This window comes from Lucilia cuprina, chromosome 6 (genome assembly GCF_022045245.1).
Source record: "Lucilia cuprina isolate Lc7/37 chromosome 6, ASM2204524v1, whole genome shotgun sequence".
NCBI classification, from domain to species: Eukaryota; Metazoa; Arthropoda; class Insecta; order Diptera; family Calliphoridae; genus Lucilia; species Lucilia cuprina.
The window spans coordinates 34,491,670-34,518,232 of NC_060954.1; the positions used below are offsets into that span (position 1 = coordinate 34,491,670).

Sequence of the window (26,563 nt, forward strand, 5' to 3'; positions counted from 1 at the left end):
GAAATATTGACTATTATCATGCATCAGTCTGTTAACCACCACTTACTCTCCCCGCGAATTTGGGTTTAAACCACAGCCACTACGTGCATCCCGAAGGAACCTCAAACAACTGACCAGCCAGGACATAGTCCTGCGGGCAACTGGCCACCTTATGCAAGGACTAAGCCAAGCAGTAGAATGTAACCAATTTTTCAGTACCGGCCAGACTGGAGGTATTGGCCACCTCTTTATATCCCGGGATTGCAATAACTCCAAGGCGGAGGTCTCGCCAAGGTAACATGCCCCCTTAGGGAGAAGCTAGGGTCAAATGAGGCGCGATCATACTAAAATCAAAGTTCTATAAAAATATAGAACATTTTAGGTAATTATGATCCCAAGCCCTATTTGGATGGTACGGTTGTATGAGGGCTAGTCTAAATAATGAACTGATTTCAACTATTTTTAATAGTGTTCGTCCTTGAGCCAAAACCAGAGTATTTACCAAATTTCATCAAATTATTTTAAAAATTGCGAACTGTAGCTTGAGCATAAGATAAATTGACTGAGATAGTGATTCTGAGCCATTATACCAATCGGCTCAGAAGATGTGTGTAGGACCAATATTTTTGGGTGTTACATTAGCTCAAATACATTATACACTTCCCACTTTAGTGGTGTAGGGTAATAGAAATACTGTAATATAATGAACTTTAGTTATGTAGAATTTTATTAAACACAATTTTACTAAACCCAAGTCATTATTTAAAATAAATTTGTATAAAATTTTGCTAAATAAATATACATATTTATTATCACAAAATGCAATCTAAAAATATTCTTAATTTTTTTATTTTCAATTATTATTAACTACAATAGTAGTAGAAAAAATAATAATTATTTACTAAGAAAACCATTTCAACTTAAACATATAAATAAGCTTTAAAAAAATGTGCATAAAAACCGTTTAATTTACGTGCTTTCCGCAACGGAAGTAGGTTAAAAGTTTTAACAAAACTCTAGAAAAAAAACAAACAATTTTTATTGCCACTTCTTTGTTTTCTTTAGTTTTCTTTTTATTTATATTTTAGACGTTGATTTGAGTTTATTTGTATTGTTTTTTTAACATCATAATTGGTCACTTGTCATAAATTCATACAGACACACACACACACATACACATACTTATTATAAATATGTATTAAGGTAGACTGACGTTTGACAACTTACCGTCTTAACAACTATAAAAAATAATTTCATTTAATATTTTTTATTTTATAGCAATAAAAATAAACATAATAAAAAATATGTTTAATTTTTTTTATAAATGTTTTAATTTCTTGTTGACAAAAATGTTTTTATTTAAGATTTTCTCTAAGTATTTTATTAATGTTTAAATAACGGTTGTTTTTATTAGATTTTAAATTAAAATATATTAACATAATTTTATAATAGTTCCAAAAAAATTACTGCTTCAAAGAAGTAAAGTGCAAAAAAAATAGTTTATTAAAAATATTTTAACATTCCCAGCAAAATCTCTGTAATAAATTGTACTTACACCACCACTTTACTTCTCAATAACTATATTATAATGACTTACATGTAGTCAGTTACGTAAATACTTTACTTAGAGTTTTACGATTACATCGCTCTCTAGCAACTATTTGAAAACCATTGTTTGATGCTCAATAAAAAACATCGGAATAAAAGAACTAGGTTTATCCTTAACAGCTTTTACGAACGACCAAAAGGTTTTGTTGCCTCTAGAAGCAGCAAGAACCTTAGAACGAGAGCGCTGCTTGTATAGAGGCATCAGTTTTGGTGTTATTTTACTATTGCGCCAAAATCTGAAAGCTTTATCTCTGCATCTGATGATTGCACTTTTAAACCAAGTTCTAATCTACGATTTTTTATAAAATGATTGTTTTCATTCCCAGCATAACTGTTGGCATTGGTACACAATTTCATTGCAGATGTACATTGCAATGCCTCTATGGAAATTAAAAAGCGATAGGAGTTATGCATCAGAATTCTCAGGTAGCTGGGTTTTACATAAGGCCAAAAAATCTTGCGGATGCAAACAAAAGTGAGCATATACATAGATGCTCATAATGAATATTTCCCAACGTACAAAATCTGGTTTGTATTGGTAGTTTTAAACGAAAGAAAAAGATCAAACTGATCTGCCAATTTGAAGACCAAAGAAAGAATCCATTAGTCCATGAAGAATAGAAAAATTTAATACATAAAACAGAAAAGCTGCAGAAAACTAGCCTGATCATCACTAAGAATTTGTACTGAATGTACAAATTCGGCGAATATTGGCCTACAAATGACAAGAATATGCAGCCTAACATGAAAACATAATATTTCACTATAATAATACTCCCACAATGTAAACAAGTATGAATGTATTGTCGGACATTGCCGACTATATGATACCCCACACCAGTTAGTATGTTAAAAAAGTGGATATTTAAAAAAAAGCAATTAATTTGTTCTTTAACCGTATTATGAGCCTAAAGGCCCAATTCGGGGGGTACGGTTGTATAGGAGCTAGGCGAAATAATGGACCGATTTTAACCATTTTCAAAAGCGTTCGTCCTTCGAACCAAAAAAAGATAATGTGCCAAATTTCATCAAATTATCTTAAAAATTGCGACCTGTAGTTACTACAGTGGTGTAGGGTATACAAATTATGTATAAAGAAATGGTTGGGAAGTTTTGCTTCATACGCCATATAGTACAGACCTTAATACATCTATCTACTATTTGGTTTGATCGAAGTAAAACGGTGGTGTATCATAATGCCATGACAATTTCAAAATTGTCACAATGTCTAAAGTCCATGGATTTCAAATACTCATTTTATTAAAAAATCTTTAACTTAACGAAGCTGTTTGTGGCCTCCGGTAGGTTAGTGGTTAGTGTTCTAGTCTGGTAGACCGGAGGTAGTGGGTTCAATATTAACCTGAGGCTCTGATTAAGGAACGCACAACTAGATACAATTTCACTTCATAATAACTTAAAAAAAGAACATGAAAAATACTTCCTGAGAATGATTTCAGATGTAGTGAATTTGGAATCATAACTTCTTCAGGTCTTTTTCAGTACTTCCAAGGAGTAAATTCTACTTCTTTTTCGCATCTTTTGAAGTTAACTTTTTGCTGGGAAGGTACCAAAATTTGTTTGATTTGATCACGATCTCTGTTCTTTAAAGTCCATTTCTTGCTAGAAAATGGAAAAAAAAAGTGATTATAAATTTATATATCCAAATTCTTCACCAAAGAAATTCATCTTTCATTAATTCAGAAAATTCTAAAAGTACGAATTATTTGAAGTTAAATAGAGGCATTAACCACTATTATACATTGCTCTCTGATTGATTTCGTGATATTTTTAGCCAGTCCCAAAAAGAAATACTTAAAACTGTCAACAATTTTAAAAAATTATCTTAAAAACTAGAAAATTAAACAATAAAAAACACAAACATTTTAAAATAGACATAAAATCTATAACTTTATATTTTAATAACAGTTTAAATCCCGGCTACTTTTTTATTTTTATTGACTGACATTAATTTCTAACAAAAGCTTTAACATTTTTATGACTTCTGCTTTAACATAAATGAAATGGAGAAAAAAAACAAAAGACTTAAGACACAAACATGTAAATAAAGTGTGTGTTTGTGTGTCTAAATAAATTCAAGGTATTATAGTTTAAATTATTCCTTCTTTTCATTTTCTTTGTCTTTTTATGTTTCTCAACTTTCCATACAAATTATATAACACACTATAATTTAGTTTTTTTCTTCTTTTTTCTTATTTATTTACAGAGATCTGCTCTTAACACGCCTAGACTACCGGGTACACAATTAAAAATTAAACAAAAGGTAAGAATTTAATTAAAATAAATCATAATACTCATGCAAGAGGAGGGGGGTTTTAAGACAAAAGATAAAATTAACTAAAATAAAACGGTTCTCACATATAAAAAGTAATAATTTTTATCAAATTAAATGCTGTGAGAAAAAAGTGTTTAAAAATTGTAAGTTTTCTTTTATTTTATTTATACTAAGAATTTTTTTTTAAAGGAATAAAAACGAAGAGAAAGAAAAGAATCTAGCAGACAATTTAACAAGTTTTCAAATGTTTTTCAGGGTTTTCATGGTTGTTAAACCAAAGAAAGATGTTGTCTGCTTGTTATTGCTGCTGTTTCTGTTGTTTTAGTTTCATACTTGTTAGACAAAATTAAATCATTTCACTTTTTTTTCCACAACAGAGAAAAAAAAATTATAAAAATAACAACTATAAGTTAGAGTAATAATGAACTCATTAACATCATTGTTAAAACTATTAACAACAAAACAAAACTAAATGAGTCTGCTTGGAAAGCCAAAGAATTTTTTTTCTTGTTTAGCTTTAAATGGGCTAGATATTAAACGATTGTTATTATCTTTTCTAATCAAACATTTAGTTTAGAAATTCAAACAAAACTCACAACAAATCTAGTTAACAGCTTGATATAAACAAACTCGTACAATAGTATACAGTGGGTTTGAGAGAAACATATGTGTAAATGGAAAAAGTAGGAAGGTATAGTCGTGTATATTTTATATATATAATTTATATATATTTTATAAAGCAACTTTTTTTACTTTAAAGTAATTTATTGATGGAAATTAATTATCTAAAAGAGGCTTTATATAGAAATTAGGGTCAAACATGGGCCGATCCTCATTAAAATTTTGGAAAAGGAATTTCATTGCAATACCACTGGTTATTAGTAAATTTTAGATGGAAATAATGTATCGATCTTAACCATTTTCAAATTTCATTGAATGATCTTCAAAATTGCGACCCGTAGTTCGGTTACAAAGTTTACATAGAATCTTAGCAATCATAAAATAAATGCTCAAAAATACTTTTTTTACACAAATTGCTTTGAAGCAATTGATCAAAATTTGTGAATTGAGAATTTGAGAAATATTTTAATAAAACAATCGATCATAATCTGATCATCTATTCATAGAACTATTGTTCCAAGTATGATGTATCGAACAATCGCTTAGAATATGGTCATTATTTTCATAGAAAGTTTGCTCAGATCATTTCACAGAATATTCAGTTAAAATTTTTAGAATCTATCTATATACATAAAAGAGTAGCGTTACTGACTAACTGATTCATCATCGCACAGCCCATTTCATAGAAAGTTTGCTCAGATCATTTCACAGAATATTCAGTTAAAATTTTTAGAATCTATCTATATACATAAAAGAATAGCGTTACTGACTAACTGATTCATCATCGCACAGCCCAAACGGCTGAACCTAGAATCATTAAATTTTGACTGTAAATGTGTTTTTGGTTATGTAGATCCACTAAAGAGGAATTTTTGGAAATTTGCACATTTACGGGTAAAAAGGGGGAAAAAACGGGTAAAACAGGTTTTCTTAAATATCTTACATAATATAAGTGATACAAGAAAAATTTTAAATGCACCAGTATCTACTCTTAAAAAGAGCAGATGGGTGTCTGGTACTTTTTTGAAATTCGTACTTTTAAGGGGTAAAAATGTGTAACAAAGGTGATTTTGGTACCTTTTTCAGCCCTTTATAACTTTTAAACTAATTAACATAATCAAATTTTTCTAAATATTTTGGATACATCTCTCAAAATTATGAGACACCTGCTTCGTACTTTTTTAAAATTCAGTCCTTTTTGGGTGTAAAAGGGACAAAACTGTATTTATGGTACTTTTTTTAGCACATTAAGAAAAAATTTTCTATTTATTGACAAATACTTATTAGATATACATATTATACGGACTAACTCTGTAATATTTATTTAAAAAAATATTTGCTATTTTTTTTTTTTTTTTGTGAAAAAAGTACCAAAAAGGGGAAAAACGGGAAACTAAATTTTATTCAAACTCATTGAGCCAATTTTTATAAAATTTGTATAATATTTAATTTACTCACAAAAAATAAGCTATTGATATATTATTTTAAAAATCAGGTACTAAGGCCTCTATAGGATCAAATTAGGGTAAATTGTTTGGTACTTTTTGAAAGACTTAAACACGGAATATTTTGTAAACTTAATTCTCGAAAAAGTGTATTCGTAGGCGAAATAAGGGAAAATGGTAAACTTTTATTAGAATTTTCCACAAATGCAGAATTTATTCCACTATTTCATCGTTTATGAAGAATCAAAAAAAAATTAGAAGACTCTGATTGAATAGTTAATTAATCTCCAATGGGAAATTTTTGGTACTTTTTGCTAAACATGTCCAGTACATATCGAATAATTTGAAGTGATTTGTTTGGTACTTTTCGTTTATCAATTGGTAGCTTTTGCATTTTTTATAATATTAAACATAGAAACTAACTATACACAGTGCTGAATAAAATATAGTCTATATGGGTATATTTTAGTACTTTTTTGTACTTTAACTGTTACATTTTAATTTTGAAAGACGAAACAGAATATTTGCTGTGCTGTTATATTGAACATAGAAACTAGACATATGCATATAACGCTGATTTAATAATATTCTATATAGGGCAACATTGCCTTAAGTTGCAATTTTTTCCCTTTGAAATGTGGAAACGTTAATGAATATAAAATAGAATGTTATACATTTTTTCTTTTAAATATGTCTAAATATTTGAGCTATTGTTTACTACCTTATTAATCAACTATTTATATTTACTTTAAATTTTGAAATTTGACAACAGTTAAAAAAACGCATTGTCTCTTGATCCATCTTGAGGAAAGTTTGCTTTCAACGTTAAAAGTGTCTTAGAAATTAAGAGTTAATTTTAATTAAATACTATTAATAAAAATATATAATTAATAAAAAGATAAGTAATTCCGATATTATAAAATATAATAACAGCAGATACACAAAAAATCGTTATTAATGTATCAAGAAAAGCCAAATATATTAACTTTTACATTCTTTGTATTAGGGATATTGCCATACAAACATACATATATTAGATAAATCCACCTTTTTTATTCAAAAAATCGAATTAGCTTTATCAACAGTATAACCGCCATTTTTCCACTATTATTTTTTTCTTAAACTTAATATTAGCTTACACAATGTTTTTTCAAATAATCAACATTAATAATAATCTATGGCCATTTTAATTTTTCCACTCATAACGAACAAAAGCTATATAATATCTGTAAGAATCGAAGAAGACCCGAGCAACGCCGGGTACATTTAGCTAGTCATTTAAAATAACAGTTGCTTTATATTTGAGCAATCTTTTACTTCGAGTCTTTCATTTAATATAACTATTGCTTTGAATCTGAGCAATCATTTCATAGAACAATTGCTCCGAATCTGAGCACTCTTTTTATAAAAGAATTTCTATAATCCTTTGGAATACTTAATCTATGCAATCTCCATATAGAAGTGTTGCTCTGAATTGAAGCAATTGTTTTATAGAAACATTGCTTAAAATCTGAGCAATATTCGGAGAAAACTTAAATAAACTTTAATAAGTCTAAGCAATATTTTCACAAAACAATTGCTCAGAATCTGTCCAATACTTTCGCAGATATATTTGTCGGAATTCCAGCAATATCTCCTTAAAAGAAAAGCGCTGAACTTTAGAACTCGAGTAATATTCTTACAGAAAAACTGTTCAGAATATGGGTAATATTTTTTTATTACTCAGTATCCTAGGTTAGCTTCGTAAATCTAATCAGTGACTAACGTTTATTTTTAGTTTAAAAAAAGATTTTAAATTATTTTATATCATTTCAAAGGTTGTTTTTTCGATCCCACTGTGGAGCATCCTGTAATAGCTTAGACTGGTTTTTTTGTCAACAACAGCTAACATAGCTCTGTTAAACTTAACAGTGTTAATGTTAAAATACTTTATCACTTAAAGCTACAGCGACGCCAACTGATGTTAAGCATGCGCTTTAACATTGTCTGCTTCTACTAGCGGCTCTCTGACTGAATAACTGCCTATCAATATTAACTTTTTTTTAACAAACTAACGAGTTAGTTCTTGTTGTTGTTGTCGCTGGGGCTTAAAATTTATTTTTTAATTCACTCTTTAATAAATAAATAAAATGAAATGAAAACGACATCACTTGACATTCTTAAACTGCTTTTGCTGCTGCTGCTAACATTATTCTCTTGTTTTACAATCTTACAAATTCTCTCTTTGTTTCGTTGTATATTTTCTCCCAAAAAACTGCTTAGTATTGAGCTTCAATTACATACATGTTTATGTATGTTTGAATCGCTGTGTATGTGTGTTTTGTCTCTGTAGTTTTTTTTTATTGTTGTAGTTAAGTTTAAGCTTCATTGATTCTTAAGCTATCGGCAAAAATAAATTTATAATTTGTATATAATTTTTAGTTGCTTTCAGTATACATCGTTTAACGTATCTGTGTTTCTCCGTGTTTATTTCTGACTGAGTGTAAGACGTTTGTGTTAATATGTTAAGATTTTGTTTTTTTAATTTTTATTTAAATTTTTTAAACTGTTCTCTCTTTGTAATCGTTTATAAAATCAAGAAAACAAAAACAACAAAAAATCTTCTGCTTTTTTTTGTTGGTGTATTAAACAATATTCTTTGATTTAATTCTTTTTCTATACACGTCGTCAACGTTTGTCTACAACAACAACAACTATAAAGAAAACTAAAAAAATTCTTTAGTATTTGTAGTTGTTGTCATTGCCGTCGTCACTGTATGCCTGTCGTCGCTTAAAAGAGAGGAAACAATAATAACAAAAACAACAACGGCAAAAAAAAGTTGGAAAAAAGTTTTGTTAGCCACACTAATGTCAGTACGGGTTCTGTAGGTTTAGTCTTCACTCAGAATCCATTTTATTAATGTGTCTTTTAAAAGTCTTTGCGGTTGCGGTAGAAAACGAAAAGAAAATATTATACTTCCAAAGAAATTAAACAACAAAACGAAACAAACAAAAAAACAACAACACACAATTAATTATTAAAATTAATAAAGCAAGAAAAAGTAATTTAAATATAAAATTAAAATATAAAAAAATAATTAATTTTAATTGATAAAATACAAAATTTTTATAACTAAATGAAACAAAAGACTTAAGACACAAGCGTATATTTAAAGAAATTTGTGCAAAAGTTAAAAAATACAAAAACAAATGTTAAAAATATATATTATATATATTATAAAAGAAAAATGTAAATTTTAAAAATTTTATTGTTATTAACATAACAATCATTTATAAAAAAAATCACAAAAAACAAAAAAGTGAAAAAATCTATAAATTCTTTAAAAAAATTAAATATTTTTTTGTTTCTTTATTACAGAATATTATGAAATATTAAAAAAATTTACCGTTATCAAATTTACAAAACAAAACAAAGTGCTAAAAACAAATAAATAAATTAAAATTTATTATAAGAAAAAAATAAATATCATTAACAAATTACTTGTTTGTTGTTATTGTCTTTTAGATCCAGTTGCTGTGAAATTATTTTTATCGGCATTTAAAACAGCTGCCTGTTCCTCTAAAAATTATTGTGTTAATTTTTTCAACAAAAAATCCAAAAATATATATAAAAAAATCTCCATAAATATACAAAGAAAAAAGTTTTTATTTGTTTTTGTAACCAGCCGTTAAATACAAAAAATGAAAGCGAAATTTATATTTTAATTTTAAAGTGCTGAATATATTTTTTATTGTTTGTAAGTATTTCAATATTATAACACATCCACATACCTACATATTTATAATATATTTTATAAACATATTTTCTGAAGCTAAATGACATGATTCATATTGTTAAGTAATAAACCGTTTTTTTTTTAATGAAAATAACTTGAAAAAAAAACAAGAAATTTGGGTGAAATTTTTTTATTTTTTAAGTTTCGTAAGAAAATGAAATTTATTGTGACATTGAAAGGAAAAGTGTTAAAATGTGTAATAAGTAAGTAGGCTTGAATTTTGAAACGGTTTTAAAATAAAAATAAAAAAACAAAAAAACACCAATTAATGAAGTTAAAAAAAGTTCAACATGTTTTGTTTATAATGAAATACAAATGTTTGATTTTGCGTGCAACACACCTTCGTTGTATTGCCTACGAAGTTCACATTTAAAATTCGATTTCAATTAATTATTCAAAGAAAGTCAATTGGAGGTCTGAAAATTTTCTTATTTCATTATAATTTGTATTTTGTATATTTTATAAAGCTTGTAAAATCTGAAAAAACAACGCTCTAAAGATACATAGTTGGATCTAATTTACACATTACATTGTTCTCTTAGCAGTGTAATGACTTAGCATGTTCTACATTCGTCTAACTCCGATCTTGTAATTGTGCCCTTAAACCTAAGTATTCACAAAGCATAGAGCTATTTAAATACCTGCAGGCATTAACTGTAATGTTCCGCTTGATCAAGATATTTTATCTACAATTAATGCCTCTAATTTTGTCTACGTATAACCTTCCAATGTGTCCTATTTAAATTAATAATCTCACTTAGGAAAATTCAATCTACATTTGCAGGGCTCATGACCCCTCAAGCACGCTGAACTTTCTTATAAAAAGTCCCACAAATTATCGATGTAATTGATCTAATCACGTTTTAATAAGACCAGTATATCCTAATGAGACTAAAGCCCCATTTTATGGATATGGTTCTCCTACATAAAGTTCAGCAATATCGAACACTGTTATATACTTGCACTGAAAATAGGCTTTAATGTACTCAGGAATTTCATGTTTCTTGGGAAAAGACAAACTTTACTCTTCAACAGTTATTTTGACACTTACCTCCCCCACTATTGGTTCAAACTCTCTCCGAGTAAATTATACACTTTTCATCTCCCCGCAATGGACCCATATCGGGCCTGTTGTGCTCTCCTTTTCATGAAAGAAAACAAAATTGTTCACTGAATGTATTAGCTTTAAATGTTCAGAAACTCGATTTCCAGGACGTAATTCCTAAAAATTTTCTAATCAGTGTTAGTAAGGAATATTTTTTTTTGGAATAACAACATTGGATCTAACATCGACGAATACTTGATACGTCCAATTTTGTATAACAGTGCCTGTAATACTGTATGTATATTCAAAATACCTTCCATCATAATCACTTCAAACCTGCTCATTTTGGGGAAATTTCTCGTCTTGTTCTCCACATATGACCTTTGTCGTTCTTCTCACCGTTTCACCACTCCGAAAGGACTTATGTATTATTTCACCCATATCTTCATTGCGTCTAATGGTTTTGTTAAACTACCTCAAGCTCCCTTCCCTTTCAAGCTAAAACATTCGCCATTTCGTTTCCAAGTACTTCCGATTGGCCTGGTACCCATATCATTTAAGCCTTACCTCTAGGAAATACGATTTAGTTTTATCGCCCTAATTGTCTTCTCTCTAACGGTAAATATATAAAACCCTGTATGCTTAATTTTAATCCAATTTATACATGTCAGGAAAGATCTTCGAATATTTGAGGATAACATATAAATAACATATTCTGCATATAATACACTAGATCAGTCTTCGTATTCGGCAGCTATTAACGCCATTCATAGAGACGCCAAGATACCGCAACCTATGGAAAACGGAAAACAAGAGTAGTTCTGGCAAAACTTAGATCGGTATGGCGCAACAGGCTTAATGCCTAATGGTCACGTATAGACCGTTTCATCCCCAACGTCACATTTTCAGCTGCTCAGCCATCCCTACTTCATTTTGTCCATGAAGTGGATCCCAATTTATAATGACTTTTTGAAGTCCATATATATTATGACTTCTTAAAGTCCGTATTTGTAATGACTTCTTCAAGTCCATATTTGTAATGACTTCTTAAAATCCATATTTGTAATGACGTCTATTTGCAAACAAGCGTGGTAAGTACTTCTTTAACTCTCTATTTGTAATCGAGCATAGAAGTACTTGCCTCCAAAATGACATCACCGTGTTAAAATAATAACTTAAAATGCTAATTAATAAAAGCTTAGCTTTAGCTTTTTAACTCATTACTTTTCAACGAAAGTTTTTCCTGAGTATATTATATATTAAGTAATTAATTGATTTTGTTCCAAAAAATATATATTTATTAATACTATTAAAAAAATGTTGAGTTTTTAATTTGAAATCAATTAAATTTTTAATAAATTTAACGATTACGTTTAAAAGCTTATATATTAAGCTGAAAAAACAGTATGTCAGTAAAACTTTATAGAACTTATACATCTAAAAGTCTCTAAAAATTATTCATAAAAAATTTAATATTTAGAGAAATTAATAGTTTTTTTATAATCAAAAACTATAAACGCCATACATTTTTCTATACATCTCTTAACATTTGAAACATAAAAACAAACTCCCACCAAAAAAAATTGAATGATGAATAAATTTTGAAAATAAAATTATTTGTTTTGTTTTGTGTGACCACAACAAATTCTTTTGTTTTCAATTTTATTGTTTGAAAAATTGATTTCTGTTGAATTTCATTTAGAGTTTAGACGCCAGTATTTGGTTTTTTGGTTTTTGTGATTTGTTTTCTATAATTTCAACTTTATTGGCATTTGATGTTTTAAACTCTTCAGTTTTGTTTTTTTAATACGACCAGTTTTGAATTCATCACAAAGTGTTTGTTGATTGCTAAGCTGCTGTTGCTCATTATTTTGCATGAATGACGTTTGTTGAAAATTTGTGGTTTAATCTTGTTTTTAAAATCATTTATTTGTTTTGTTTTCATTTTGTAGAAATTATTTAATTTTTTTTATTTTACTGGTTATTCACACCATTTGAACGACCTTATGACGTTTAGTTGATTTTTATGTTTTTGTTACTATTTCATCTATATTATTTAAATCAAATAGTCAATAGATTTAAACGTGATCAGTTGGGTGTTAAAGTGGATTTTCATTAACATCACTTTGTTTAATAGAAATTATTTGGATTAGTTATGTGATTAGTGTTTAAAATCATTCATTCATATTTGTAAAGTTTTGTGATAACAGAGGTAGGCGTTTTTTGAAAATTATAGATTTTTGGATTTAATAATCTTTCTTTTGTTATTTATCTAAAGGTCGATTATAAGAAAAAAAATTTATTTAATTTTTGTTTTAAATAGAAGACCGGTTTCTTGTAATTGTATGTCATTTAATATGTTTCGATGTAGTTTAATATAGTTTTTTGTAATATTTATTACAAATATTGTTATTAGAGGTCATTATCTTGTTAATGATTAATTCTAGCATTTAAACATTTGGTAAAGACTAGTATACTCTGGTTGTTTCGCTACCTTTAGCAAAATTAAATACTTAAACATTTCTATTACTTTTATACAAAAATTTAATTATTTTTACATTCGAGAAAAAACGTAAAAAAAGTCCCATTATACCCTTTACCTTCGTGAGAAGGGTATATATAAGTTTGTCATTCCGTTTGTAATTTCTATAATGTAATTTTCCGACCCATAAAGTATATATATTCTGGGTTCTTATAGATAGCGGAATTGATTAAGCTATGTCTGTCTGCGGATTAGAGTCGGAATTATGTGAGAACCGGAAAAAGTAGCTTTTTTGTACTTTTTTTGTTTTTTAAAAGGTATTTTGTGAATTTTCTCTATTATTGAACCTAGAAATATGAAATTAAGTATGTAGAGTCTGAATTAGGTGAGAACTCATAAAAGCGAACTTTTTGGTACTTTTTCGTTTTTCAAAAGATACTTTTTGAGTTTTCTATAACAATGAACCCAGAAACATGAAATTAAATATGTAGAGCCCGGATTAGACGAGAACAATTAAATGAAGATTTTTTGGTACTTTATCGTTCTGCAAAAGGTACTTTTTGTATTTTCTGTAATATTGAACCTAGAAACATGAAATTATCACTTTGACGACCAAACCTTTTTCGTTTAACCAATTAAATTTTTTGTTTGATTGTCGATATTCATGCTCTCATAATAGTTAGAATAACGAAATTGTTCTCCAAGGAAACTTCCAAGTCTTATGTATCGTTTGGCAAATAAGGTTGTCAAGATCGGTTAACAGATTCTCTATATTTGTCATTTAAAAAGTAATACATATATACTAAAAATTTTATGGCAAGTATGTTTACCTATGGTCGTCAAAGGGCTAGGTATGTAAAGTTGAAATTAGCTGAGAACCGGAAAAAGTTAACTTTTCGGTACTTTTTTGTTTTTAAAAGGTACTTTTTAAATTTTTTCTAATATTGAACATAGAAATATGAAATAAAGCATGTAGAGTCGGAATTAGGTGAGAACACATAAATAGGGACCTGATTAGACGAGAACAAATTAATGGAAATTTTTTGGTACTTTTTCGTTCTGCAGACGGTATTTTTTAAATTTTCTATAATATTGAACCTAGAAACATGAAATTAAGTATGTAGAGTCGGAATTTCGTAAGAACTTTTTGGTACTTTTTTTGGTTTTGAATTGGGTACGTAGAGCCTGAATTAGGGGAGAATCCATAAAAGAGAACTTTTAAGTACTTTTTACTTTTTCAAAAGGTACTCTTTTTTATTTTTTATAATATTGGATCTAGAAACATGAATTTAAGCATGTTGAGCCTGAAGAAATTGATGTAAAAAAGGACTTTTTGGAACTGACTGTTTTTTAACACACCATGGTGAAGGATGTATATGATTCGGCACAGCCGAATATAGAACTCTTACTTGTTTTTAATTTCAGTTATTTAGCTTCTGCATTATCGAAATTTTTAAAAATGCCCGGTTAATATGACTAGAGTTCGAACCACTAACTAATTTTACGGGAGTTCCAAAATAATACACTAATAGCGTGTGAGAACTCTTTTATTTTTTTAAAAAATTTGCTCCAAATAAAATTTCTCGTTTTAAACATTTTTGAACTCGTCAAACAAACAAAAAATACCCAGAATATATAAACTTATAAGATTTAGATATCTTATAAACGTAATGATAAAATCAATAATACCGCATAATAGTTTCTAAAATGCAAGAAAAAACAATAACAACCCTTCCCTTAAAAAAAGTCCGAAATAAATTTAATTTTAACATAAAATAAATTTTACATGTAAATTTCTCTAAAACCCATAATTTCTAAAAAAAAACTAATCTCTAACTAAAAGTTTTTTTATCAAAACAATGAAATCAAATCAAAACGTGATCGCGACAAGATCAAAACGATAAATAATGCAACAAACTTTGTAACTCACTTTCTTTAACACAGAAGAAACAAAAACCTAAAAATAAACAAAAAAAATATTAAAAATTCAAAACTTTTTTCGGTTATTATTTAAAGTCATATGACACACTTTTTGTTGGTTATTTTCTTTTTAAGGTCAATAAGTTAACAATTTTTAAATTTCCAAAAAAAAAAATAAAAAAAAAGAATTATAACAAAAACTTTATTTGCAAACAAATGAAAATAAATAACAATACATTCCTATAGACAGACATGCCAATTTGGGAGTTGCCCAACCCAAAAGAAAATAAAAATTAGAAAACAAAATATTGTACTATGTGTCTAACGAAAATCAAACAAAATTTTCCCATTGTCTTTAAAATAGCAGAAAAAGTTAAAGAAGAAGGGTTTTCCCTTGCCTTAACAGGCCATAGCGGAGTCTAATGTCCAAAACTATTTTTCTTCTAACGTTCCATCTAAGTACGGGCAAGTGTTTATGTGAATAATTTTTTTGTTATTGTTATGCTATTCCTCAATGAAGCGCAACATAATAATGATGGTTTGTTGGTAACTTTCGTTGCCAGATTTGGCCACAAGGCCCGCTAACAATAACAACAAATAAACAATAATATGAAAACAAAAATACATTATATGTTAAAACTTTTTAACTTATAAAACTCATTTAAAATTCTTTCATGATTGTGTTTGTTTTTTTTTTTTTTTTTTCTAATAATATTTTTTGTTGCTAAAACAGAAAAGGCAAGTGTCACACACCAAACTGTTACTTGTAAAAGAAATTGAAAACAAAAGAACTCAAACACACACTTTGAAACACAAATAGTTACACAGATACTCTTTACAATGTATAACTATTTTTTTTTTTTTTTTTCAAAAAGAATTATAAGTAAAAACTCAAACATTGTTTTAAAGTTTTTTGTTGTTGGTTTTTATTTCATTTGAAAATATACAAAAAAAATAACCTAATCGAATGCACAATCACAGCAACAACGACATTTATTGTCTTCTATTGTCTCCTGATAAGCTTCAATGAATGCTCAATGAATTATAAATATTTGGTTACAATTTTTAAAAGAATTAATTCATTAAAGAAAGAAATTCAATTTTGTTTACTCTTAGTAAAGTACATTTTTAGAAGTCATCTATTCTATATCAAAGACTAGTCCATAGACTAGATAAAATACTAGTCAATAGACTAGTCCGAAGACAAGTCCATAGACTAGTTCAAAGACTAGTCTGTAGCCTAGTCCAAAATGTGGTTCATACACATGAATTACTTCATACACTTCTGCAATGACTTGTTCATATACTAATCTAAACATTAATTAATAGACTAATCTAGACTGTAGTTGCTAGCATATAGATAATTACATATACTAGTAGATAAACTAATACCCCATATACTACTAGCCTATATACTAGTTTATAGACAAGTCTAGACACTAGTCCATATACTAATTCCTATTATTAACAATAGCCCATAGCCTAGTCATAGACTACCCCATAGACTAGTCCATTGACCAGATTATCGACTAGTAAACAGACTAGTTCTTAGAATAGTAGTAGAGTTGTCCATAAACTAGTTCATATACTATTTGACTGGTTCATAGACTAGTTCATACAGAAATCCATTGATTAAATCAAACATAATCCATAGACCAGACCATAGACCAGACCATAGACCAGACCATAGACCAGACCATAGACCAGACCATAGACCAGACCATAGACCAGACCAGACCATAGACCAGACCATAGACCAGACCATAGACCAGACCATAGACCAGACCATAGACCAGACCATAAACCAGACCATAAACCAGACCATAAACCAGACCATAAACCAGACCATAAACCAGACCATAAACCAAAGCATTGACCAAACCATAGACCAGACCATAGACCAATACACTAGTCAATACACTAATCTATGCATTATTATATAAATTTTTCCATACACTAGTAGTAGATTAGTCCATACATTCACTAGCTCATACACTACTTCACATATTAGTCAATGGTCTAGAATCCTTAAACTAGTCAACATAGTATTTTCTAGTTCATACACTAATCCATACATAAATCCATAAATTATAAGATATACAAGTCCATACACTGGTAGAGGAGTAGTTAACCATATACTAGAGTACAGTAAAGTAGTCCATAAACTAGTTCATAGTCGCACCCGTACACTAGTCTAGTTCATACACAACTCCATTGATTAATTCAAACATAATCAATACATTTGTCCATACACTAGTAGTGGATTAGTCCATACATTCACTAGCTCATACACCAGTTCACAGATTAGTCAACATACTATTTTCTAGTTCATATACTAGTCCTACATAAATCCATAAACTTTAACATATACAAGAACAGACAATAGTAGCAGATTAGATAATACATACGGTAGTTCATTTACTAGAAAACAGACTAATAACAGTCTCTAACTAGTCAATAGATTAGACTGGTCAGTAAAATAGTCCATAGATTAATATTTAGACATGTACATAGAGTAGTCAATAGCCCAGTAGTTAGATTAGACCATGGACTAGTTACAAGGTAATATATACAATTGAAAAGTCTTTAAAAAAATTAAAAATCAAATGATTACAATCATTCAATACTCTGCTTTTAAAATAAAACTACGAATATATTTTAACATACACAAACAGACAGACAATCCGGCAGACCTTTTTTAACAGAATCATATATAACTATATATTATTTTCCTTATTGATGTATTTTTTTTTTTATTTTCTTTTTAGTAACTTTGTTTAAACATTAGAATTTAACCTCAATTCAATAGGTGGACACATACAGGCACCATACAAGCTTTTTATACAAACATGTCGCATACGATACAAAAATTTATGAAGTGTTTTGTTTTTTTTCTTAACTATTTTTGGAAGAGTTTGGTTGTATTTGAAAGTTGTTAACTTCCTGTTGTGGGAACCTTTTTATGGGCCAAACTTAACATTTGGTTTTTCTACAAAATTAAAAAAAAAAGAATATGGGAAAAAACTGAAAATATTTAGGCATCAAAGAACCCACAAGAAAAAAGTATTTAAAAAATAAAACGTTATTTTTTGTTTCTATTTTAAATCGATATTAATAAACAAAACAGCATTTTAATGAATAAAAAACAACAGACGTTAAAAATGACAATCAATTTAATAAGTTTTATTTAACTCTTGCTTGCATTTATTGGTTTGAATCGTTGATGAAAGCAATATTTTTTTTTGAAAAAAATGTCGTTATTTTTTAATAACTGTCGTCTTAGGGGATTTACCCCTCCCTTTTCCGCTTAAAGTTTATTTAGTGTTTAAACAAGTATGATATTTTTCTACTTAGCTGGAGCATTTTTTTATAAATATTTATATAAATTCTTAAACAACTTTTTTATTCTTTATATTTATTTATACATAAGTATTTGCATATTAATTAGTTTATTTTATAATTTGAGTCTTTTGTTTATTTTACTTTAACATTTACGCTTGTTGTCAGTCTGTATGAAATAAAAGACAATTTAATTGGAAAAGAATGCACCCAAATTCTTTAAATATTTATTGCAAAGTATAAATGTGTAATCTAATAACAGATCTGAGTAAGCAGTTCATTTATTTATTTATTTTAATTTGCATAGAATTTACCGAAAAGGGTAATTGAAAAAGAGTGCCTGAGTGCCTTAAATTCGTAAGCTACATTTTATAGAACTATAATACTAAAATTTTAACTTAACTCGAAAATTTAGACGACTCACCACTTACACAACGGTTGGAATTTTTGTACATGGTACAAGAACTTTCCTCAAGTACTCGAGCTATCTAATCTCTTACCATTGCTATTCCGTTGCATGCAAGCATATCACTTACATTTATACGCCTTTGATATGGCCTTTGTTGATTCGGCAACAAAACCTAGTAGACCGTAATACGAAACCACCAAATATGCCGAAGTCTTGTTGTTACACACACACTATGGTAAATCGGGTATGAACAGAGTTAACCCTGAACATACTCTGACAATGAAGGAAAGTTCAATGCTAAAACTTGTATAAGACACCTTCCATCCATCAACATTCAACTTAGGACACTTCTGATATACAAGTTGTTATAGGTGGGATCTTATCAAATGAGTTCAAGAATTGTTCAGGGGTACCGCAAGACTTCGTTCTTTCTCCTACCCTATTTCTTATCTTCATATCTACTCTTTTGCCGATGACAGCAATATCTGTCATTCTTATTCATTCAAATATAAACCAAGCCTTCTAATGATTGGGGCAATGAGGCGCAATATGAATGAATCGCTTAATCACGACTTGATAAAAATCTCTGAACGTTTGGCAGGTAATAGTAGTCCATCTATATTTACGGGTGGTATAAATATTAAGAAATCATTAACTCTTGACGTTCTGGGCATGAAAATACAGTGCGATGTCCGATGGAGTAAACACATTTTCCAACTGTCGAAAGAAGCATTCAAATGTCTCGGTTTTTTTGAAGCAGTGTAAGTCACTCCATCTGATCTTCTTAATATTTACACCACTTATATCCGACCGAAAATAGAATACAACTCCCATGTATAGGTCGGAGCTTCGAAGTCTATTTTGGAGCTACTCGAACGCGCACAAAAGAGGGCGAAGGTACTTATCGGTGACAGTAGGGTATCCAACTCCATTGATTCACTGGGGCACAGTCGCAATGTGAGGTATATTTCACTGTTCTATTGATACTATAATGGAATGTGTTTCTCTTAAATTAGGGAAGTTGTTCCCGATACCCGTATATTTTTACGTAGCACACGACTGTCTTCAAGAACACACCCATTAGTGGTCCATTTGCCGGTGAACCGCAAGAAACATTACAGCGAAAGTTCCTCATGGTTGAAGTTAGGTTTCCTGAGTAAACTATGTCTGTATGGTTCCCAAGCAAAATGTACCCGCATTCTTTGTTCAGCATTAGCTAAATTTCCTTTAAATGATGCAAATTGGCTCATTGTTTCACCTTGTTTTGGAAAGTTCATAGTTATTTTTCTATTTGCCGTTGCCGCATTTTGAGCAGAATTTTGCGAAAGTAGAATATTTCTCTTTTAGGCGTTGAGGGTATCATATGTCTATCGAATACCAGTGTCCTCTTACTCATAATAAATTATTTTGCAATTCTTGCGAGACTATATATTTTATATATTCCCCTGATTCTCAGGGGAATGTCATTCTTATAGCAGTTATAGTGGTCTCTGTTAAATGCTTTCCACCCGATAACTCGGTAGAATAGAATCGGTTTAATAACATCTTCAAAATTCAAGTTTACCAATAAATGTTTAGAGTTCGATCTCATATAAGGTCTAATGAAAAAGTAAAATGAAATTCCATTCGTATGAAAAAAAGAGAAAAAAAAATCGTATGATTTATATGTTTTGCGTTTATACGATTGGTATAAAACAATAACAAAGTATGATGGAAACAGCTGTTTCAATTTTTTGTATGTGTTTACAAAAATACATCCCAATATTCCAGATTAACATACGACTTTTCGATAAAAAGAAAATGTAGAGCATTTTAAAACACATAAAACTAAGACATTATTTTTTCAATCTCCTGCTATATATTAAAAAAAGCTTTATATTTCCTAACTAATGCAACATTAACTTTATCTTTATAAATGCGAAACTTATAGTTTTAGAAACAAACAACACTTAAAATAAACTAATTAAAACAATATTTGCAATTCATTCCTTTTGAGTATATTGAAAACGTACACACCCTGTATATTTTTATATAAATAGTCTAGAAGTTGTAAATAACATTCATTCTCATACACGTTTAAAATTCATATGAAAGTAAGTTTTTTAACATGTTACAACTAAAGCAACAACAACAATTCAATTTTAAACTAAATTTTTGTAGTCCATGTAACCGGGAGAGGACGCCCACTATTATAGACTCTACACACTTTTAACAGAAAAAAATTGAAAAAAAAACTTTTTTTCCAAAACTACGTACGCAAAATGTAATTAATGTTAAACATCTCCACTCGTACAACACCAAAAAAATAAACATTTTTTTTTGAGCCTCAAAAAGTAATTAATAATGTCTGAGCTGTGTGCTGCTGCGATGTTTGTTTCCTTTCAGTTTTCAAAAGTTTCAAGCGTTAATCGAAAAAAGTCAAAATAAATTTTGAAAACGTTAATCATGAAAAGTGTTTAACTGAAAAATACTCATTTTGACTATTGTAACTGCTATAAACCAGCGATGATAGTCTTTGAGACATGACTATTTTGCATAAGACTACATATATTTTTTTTTTTTTTTGAAAAAATATCTTAAGATGTTAAAAGAGTGAATGTGTCGTGTTCTTTCTAGGTATGACTATTAATATTGTTCAAAATGTATTAGTATGAGTGTTAAAGGTATGAAAACTTTTTAAGGAAATTGAAAATTGATGAGAGATTTTTGCAATTTGTATTCTTATTTCATTGTTAAACCAGAGATATCAATGTGTATTTGAACCATATATCGACTAGGAGCTCTCTCACTCTTTCTTATTCTAACGTTTTTACACGCACGTAACCTCTGACCTATATAAAGAACAAACATAACTAATCATGGAGTTCATTATTAGCTCTTTGCCTATGATTGTTTTAAACAATCATTCTAGCACTCAATTAACACTTCTCTCAATATCAATCAGAAGAAAATGAAAAAATAGCTTTTTGCTAAATATATAATTTAGCTTTCTGCTAAATTGTCTGATCTCCTAGTATTACCGACCTTTTACGTTGCTCTAACTTAATGCTATACCATCAGTGAATTGCTTTAAAGAACTGTAAATATGTCATCCATATGCATGTTGTCTGAAAAAACTAAAGCAGACTTACTTATGTTTAAGTTCTTACATGATGTGGACATCATTAGTCACGGTGACATGAGTGTATGTATATACTTAAATGTGAAGAAAAGCAGACAAAAAAACAACAACAAATTGTGTATAGAAATGAAAATGTATTCAAAAGCTAAGCAAAAGTCTTAAGAACGATATAATAAGTTAGCAACAAAAGTAAAGTAAAAAAATGTTTTTAGTACAAATAATGAATCCATATATTCTTACTTGGAATCACACTAGAGTGTCCCACGAAAAAAAACCGCAAAATCCCGCAAAATTTCAAAACAACTCATAAAAATTTAACCTTTTTTCCTCATTCTTGATTAGTTTTCTTTCAGCGGCTATAACAGCTGTTTCAACAAATTTAAAATGGTAGAAAATTATTACAATTGGTACAAAATTTGATGCAAATTTTACTTACTTGCGGTATATTGATTCATTGTTATATATCTATACTTTCGTATTTGGTTTGTATATACACAAATCACTCTCAAATCATAAATTTGATTCAGATCAGCACACAATTGGTCTTCTGAACATTAACAAATCGCAAATAACTTATTATTTAATTACGATATAAGGGTATTTAAGATTCGGAATATACGAACTTTAACTTTTTTACAAACTATGCATTAGTTCGAATTAATTTTCAGGTTCATGAAGAATATACTATATACCAGACTATCATTAACTAGAATAGAGCATGGACTAGACTATATTTTAGGACTATAGACTAGGATATAATCCAGACTATAAACAAGACTATATAGTATTTCCTACACTAGAGAAAATACTATATGCAATACTATAGACTAGAATTTAGAATAGACAAAAGTCTTGACTATAGTCTGAATAAATTTCCGACAGACATAAGGCGATATCAACTGATAAAGTTATATCAATGAACGTATTGGACTGCAAGGTTGCTATAGCCAAATACTATTCCAGTGGTGAGCTTTACAAGATATGGTTACCAGGAAAGTCAATGACATATTTCAATCCTAAGAATCGTTTCTAAATTCCTAACACCTTCAAAAAATTTCTCGTGTAGGGTACATATATGCATGTACATTTCCAACAATTATTTCTTAGTTATCATTTTAAAGCTTGTCTGAAATGGAATTCTAGCATTTAACAAAGCAATATTCCAGATTAACATACGACTTTTAGTTGGGGCTAGCTGATGAATATGAATTGTTGTGGTTTGTGTAAATTTTAGAGGAAAAAAAGGAATAAAATATCAAAAAAACAACAACAACATAAAACTCAAAAAAAATCTCATACTTAAAGAAGTATGGATTGTATTTCATATACGAGTATATTCATGCATTTTGTATGTTATAGACTTTACATTTACACTCCAGATCTAAAACTCTAAATAAAAAGGAAAAACTTGAGGCTCTTAAGATCTACTGCTGCTGCTATATTGTGTTGTATGGTCTTTTCGTTTTTTATTTTTGTTATTATTATTTTCTGTTCCTTTTCTGTTTTTTGTGGCAGTAGAAAAAAAAAATAACATAAAAACATAAACATCATGTTGCATGAATAGTGTGCCAAATCCTCTTTTACCGTGATTAATGATGAAATGAATACGTATTTATTTATATACACACACACGTACTCTTATATTTAGTTTTTATTTTTTGTTATTATTGTATAACTCCTTATAAACATTTTCACTTTTAACTCTAGTTTTTATGTTTTTATTTCCCCCCTTTTTATTTTCTTTTTCGTTTTTTTCTTTAACTTCGTCAAAAGAAAACATATACAGACCAGATTATTCTGTTGAAATATTCTTCCATGTGTATAAAGTTAAAATAAAGACAAACACCCACACTGCCTCCATCAACATCTAGAGAAGGTACTAGTACTACTATACAACCATTGCCAACCAACCAACCAACCAGTCAGAGTCTTTACTAAAAAGTATTTTTCTTTAGTTGGAAGAACATTATGCTGCCTACAGGCATATGTACGTACTCCTAAAGAAAATCGGTTTTTTTGCGTTTAACAACGACGACTCAACGAATCGTTTATACTTTGAAAATTTACTCCTTTTCACAAAAATCCGCAACAAATGAATATTAATGTCAGCTCGGTTATGAATATTTAGTGTCAGTGTTGCGATTGATAAGTTACTGCTATGTAGATAAATCAGTTTACAAAAACATGAAATTATGTTCGAAATAAATTCTAGTTCAAGATTTCAGTTAGCGGAAAGATTCCATAGTTTTTATTGTTTTTGTTATTCCGTTTGTAACACATCGAAATATTGATCATAGACTCAAAAAATTCTAAGACGATCTAGCCAGCGATGAAATTCGACATAAATAAGTTTCATATGAGTCAAATTCTCTCTACCAAATTTTATGAGGATCGGTCAATAAATGACTTTACGGCCAAGATTTTCTCTAGCAAATTCTACGATGATTGGTCCACAATTGAAACTACTACCATATGACGTCCCCTTTAAAATAAATTCTACGCTTACTTACTTAATTGTCTTATGAGAATCTCTCTACCAAATTTTATGATAATCGGCCCATAATTGACTCCACCCCCTTTATAAAATGAAATTGAATATACAGAAGCCAAAATCTCTCTACCGAATTTTATAATTAATCGCCCACTTATGTTCATTGTTTAAAAGTTAGACAAAAACATTTTGTTTTTAAAAATTAATATTTTATATAAAATATCAACCTATGTTTATTCGGAAGCATTCGATTCGACATATCCAAATACTTTTTGAAATATTATAAAAAACTCAAATAGTAACTTTTGAAGAACAAAAAAGTCTATGCTTAATATTACGTTTCTAGGTTTAATATTCTAGAAATTATAAATGTACCTTTTGAAAATTTAAAAAGTTCCCTCTTATAGGTTCTCATTGTTAGCCGGGATCTACATGCTTAACTTCATGTTTCTAGGTTAGGTTAGGTTGATAGGAGGATGTATGCTACATCAAATTCGAAGAAATTCACCTAGACCACTATCGGGCCTGTTGTGCGCTCCTTATCAGAAAAAAAGGAACTGAATGAATTATTTTCATTCAGTTCTTCCAATCTGTGTTAGACAGGAATGTTATTTCCGGAATAACATCAGGTCCAAGATACTTGGATCTAACTTCGACGAATGCGTGGTAGTGGCAAAGAAAGGTCTGAATCTGTCCTATCTACATGCTCTACATACATCTGAATCATGTTTCTAAAAAAAGTTCCCAAAAAAAATACCCAAAAAATTGAATATTAATTTCCTAGTTACTTCTCATTTCACCCACGTTTCTGCATTTACATTAAAAAGGTGTGTTGTATTTTCTTTTTCTGCAAATTCATGCGTTTTATTTTTGTTTCATTCTATATTTCGTTTAAGCAACATGTGTACAACATCAGATCCACACAGTCGAGCACTTTAAGATTCTACACAGATACTTATGTATGGATATAGACATTAGGTTGGCCCCAATATATGTATATACATATAATAATAAATGATAATGGTCTTGTTATCCAAAAAATGGGACTATATTGATATTGTGAATAGGTTCGGTTCATGATTGTCACTTTGTTCAAAAGATCAAGACCTAATAAAAAGCCCTCTTCTTAATAGTATAGAATATGCATAAATTTTATATTTATATCTTTATTGTAATAAAACCTAGTTTTATGACTTATCTTCCTTTGCAGGACCTAGATCACACCTAAAAAAATGCTTTTTTAAGATCTTTTCGATTTTTATTCAAGCATATTTTTGTGACTGCATTTAAAATGGTTCATACTTATTGACATATTTATGTGCATCAACTTACAGAAATATTCATACCGACATACATATGTATGTACATATTCATATTAATAATGCATCGCACGACATTTATGGTTTCTTATCCTTTTCATCATATTTATTTTTTAAATATTTTGTGCATAAAATGTTTAAAAAGATATATTACAATCTGAAAATAAAAATCCCTTGTACTATGCATTTTTTGAAGTCATCACAAAATTGTTTGCCCCTCGGTTAGCAAAGGTTTTTCGTAAACAAAACAAGTTCATATTTTTTTACTTTGTCAACTTTTATTTAAATATATTTTGACAACATTTATTTATACTTATTTATACTTATCTATATTGGGATCGGTTTTTAGAAAAGCTAACATTCGTCTTGAATTTTTTTTTACTATTTAAAATTACACGTTTTTAAACTTGTTACAGACTTTTTTATTTAATTTCTTCTTCTTCACTTAATCAGCAACTGCACATTTTGTTATTACCGTTTGCTTATTGCTCTACGTATAATTTAAAGTCATTTTCACTAATTGTTTGACACAAATAACTTTGCTAAATCTTTTTTTTAGATTTCCATCAGCCAACATTAACTGACATTTTTATGTTTACTGATGGCGTCAGTCTTTTAGAACTTTCCAAAATTTCATAATTGCCACTGCATGTTGCAGTTATTGTAAGTGGAATTGATTGCGGCAAATAAACAAAAAACAACTGATGTTGAAAAA

General features: G+C 28.8%; 1 protein-coding gene across 9 annotated transcripts in view; it reads left to right on the forward strand.

The window, feature by feature from the left end:
• LOC111686473 (putative uncharacterized protein DDB_G0277255) overlaps positions 1-26,563 on the forward strand; it is a 252,866-nt gene that overhangs the window by 209,863 nt on the left and 16,440 nt on the right. For 8 of the 9 annotated variants that reach the window (XM_046955042.1, XM_046955041.1, XM_046955044.1 and 5 more), the window contains one exon: positions 3,812-3,868. The gene's annotated coding sequence lies outside the window, so the exon portion shown is untranslated. Of the gene's footprint in view, positions 1-3,811; positions 3,869-8,509; positions 8,988-9,451; positions 9,684-26,563 lie in introns of those variants that run through there. The other variant, XM_046955047.1, reaches the window with a different exon arrangement.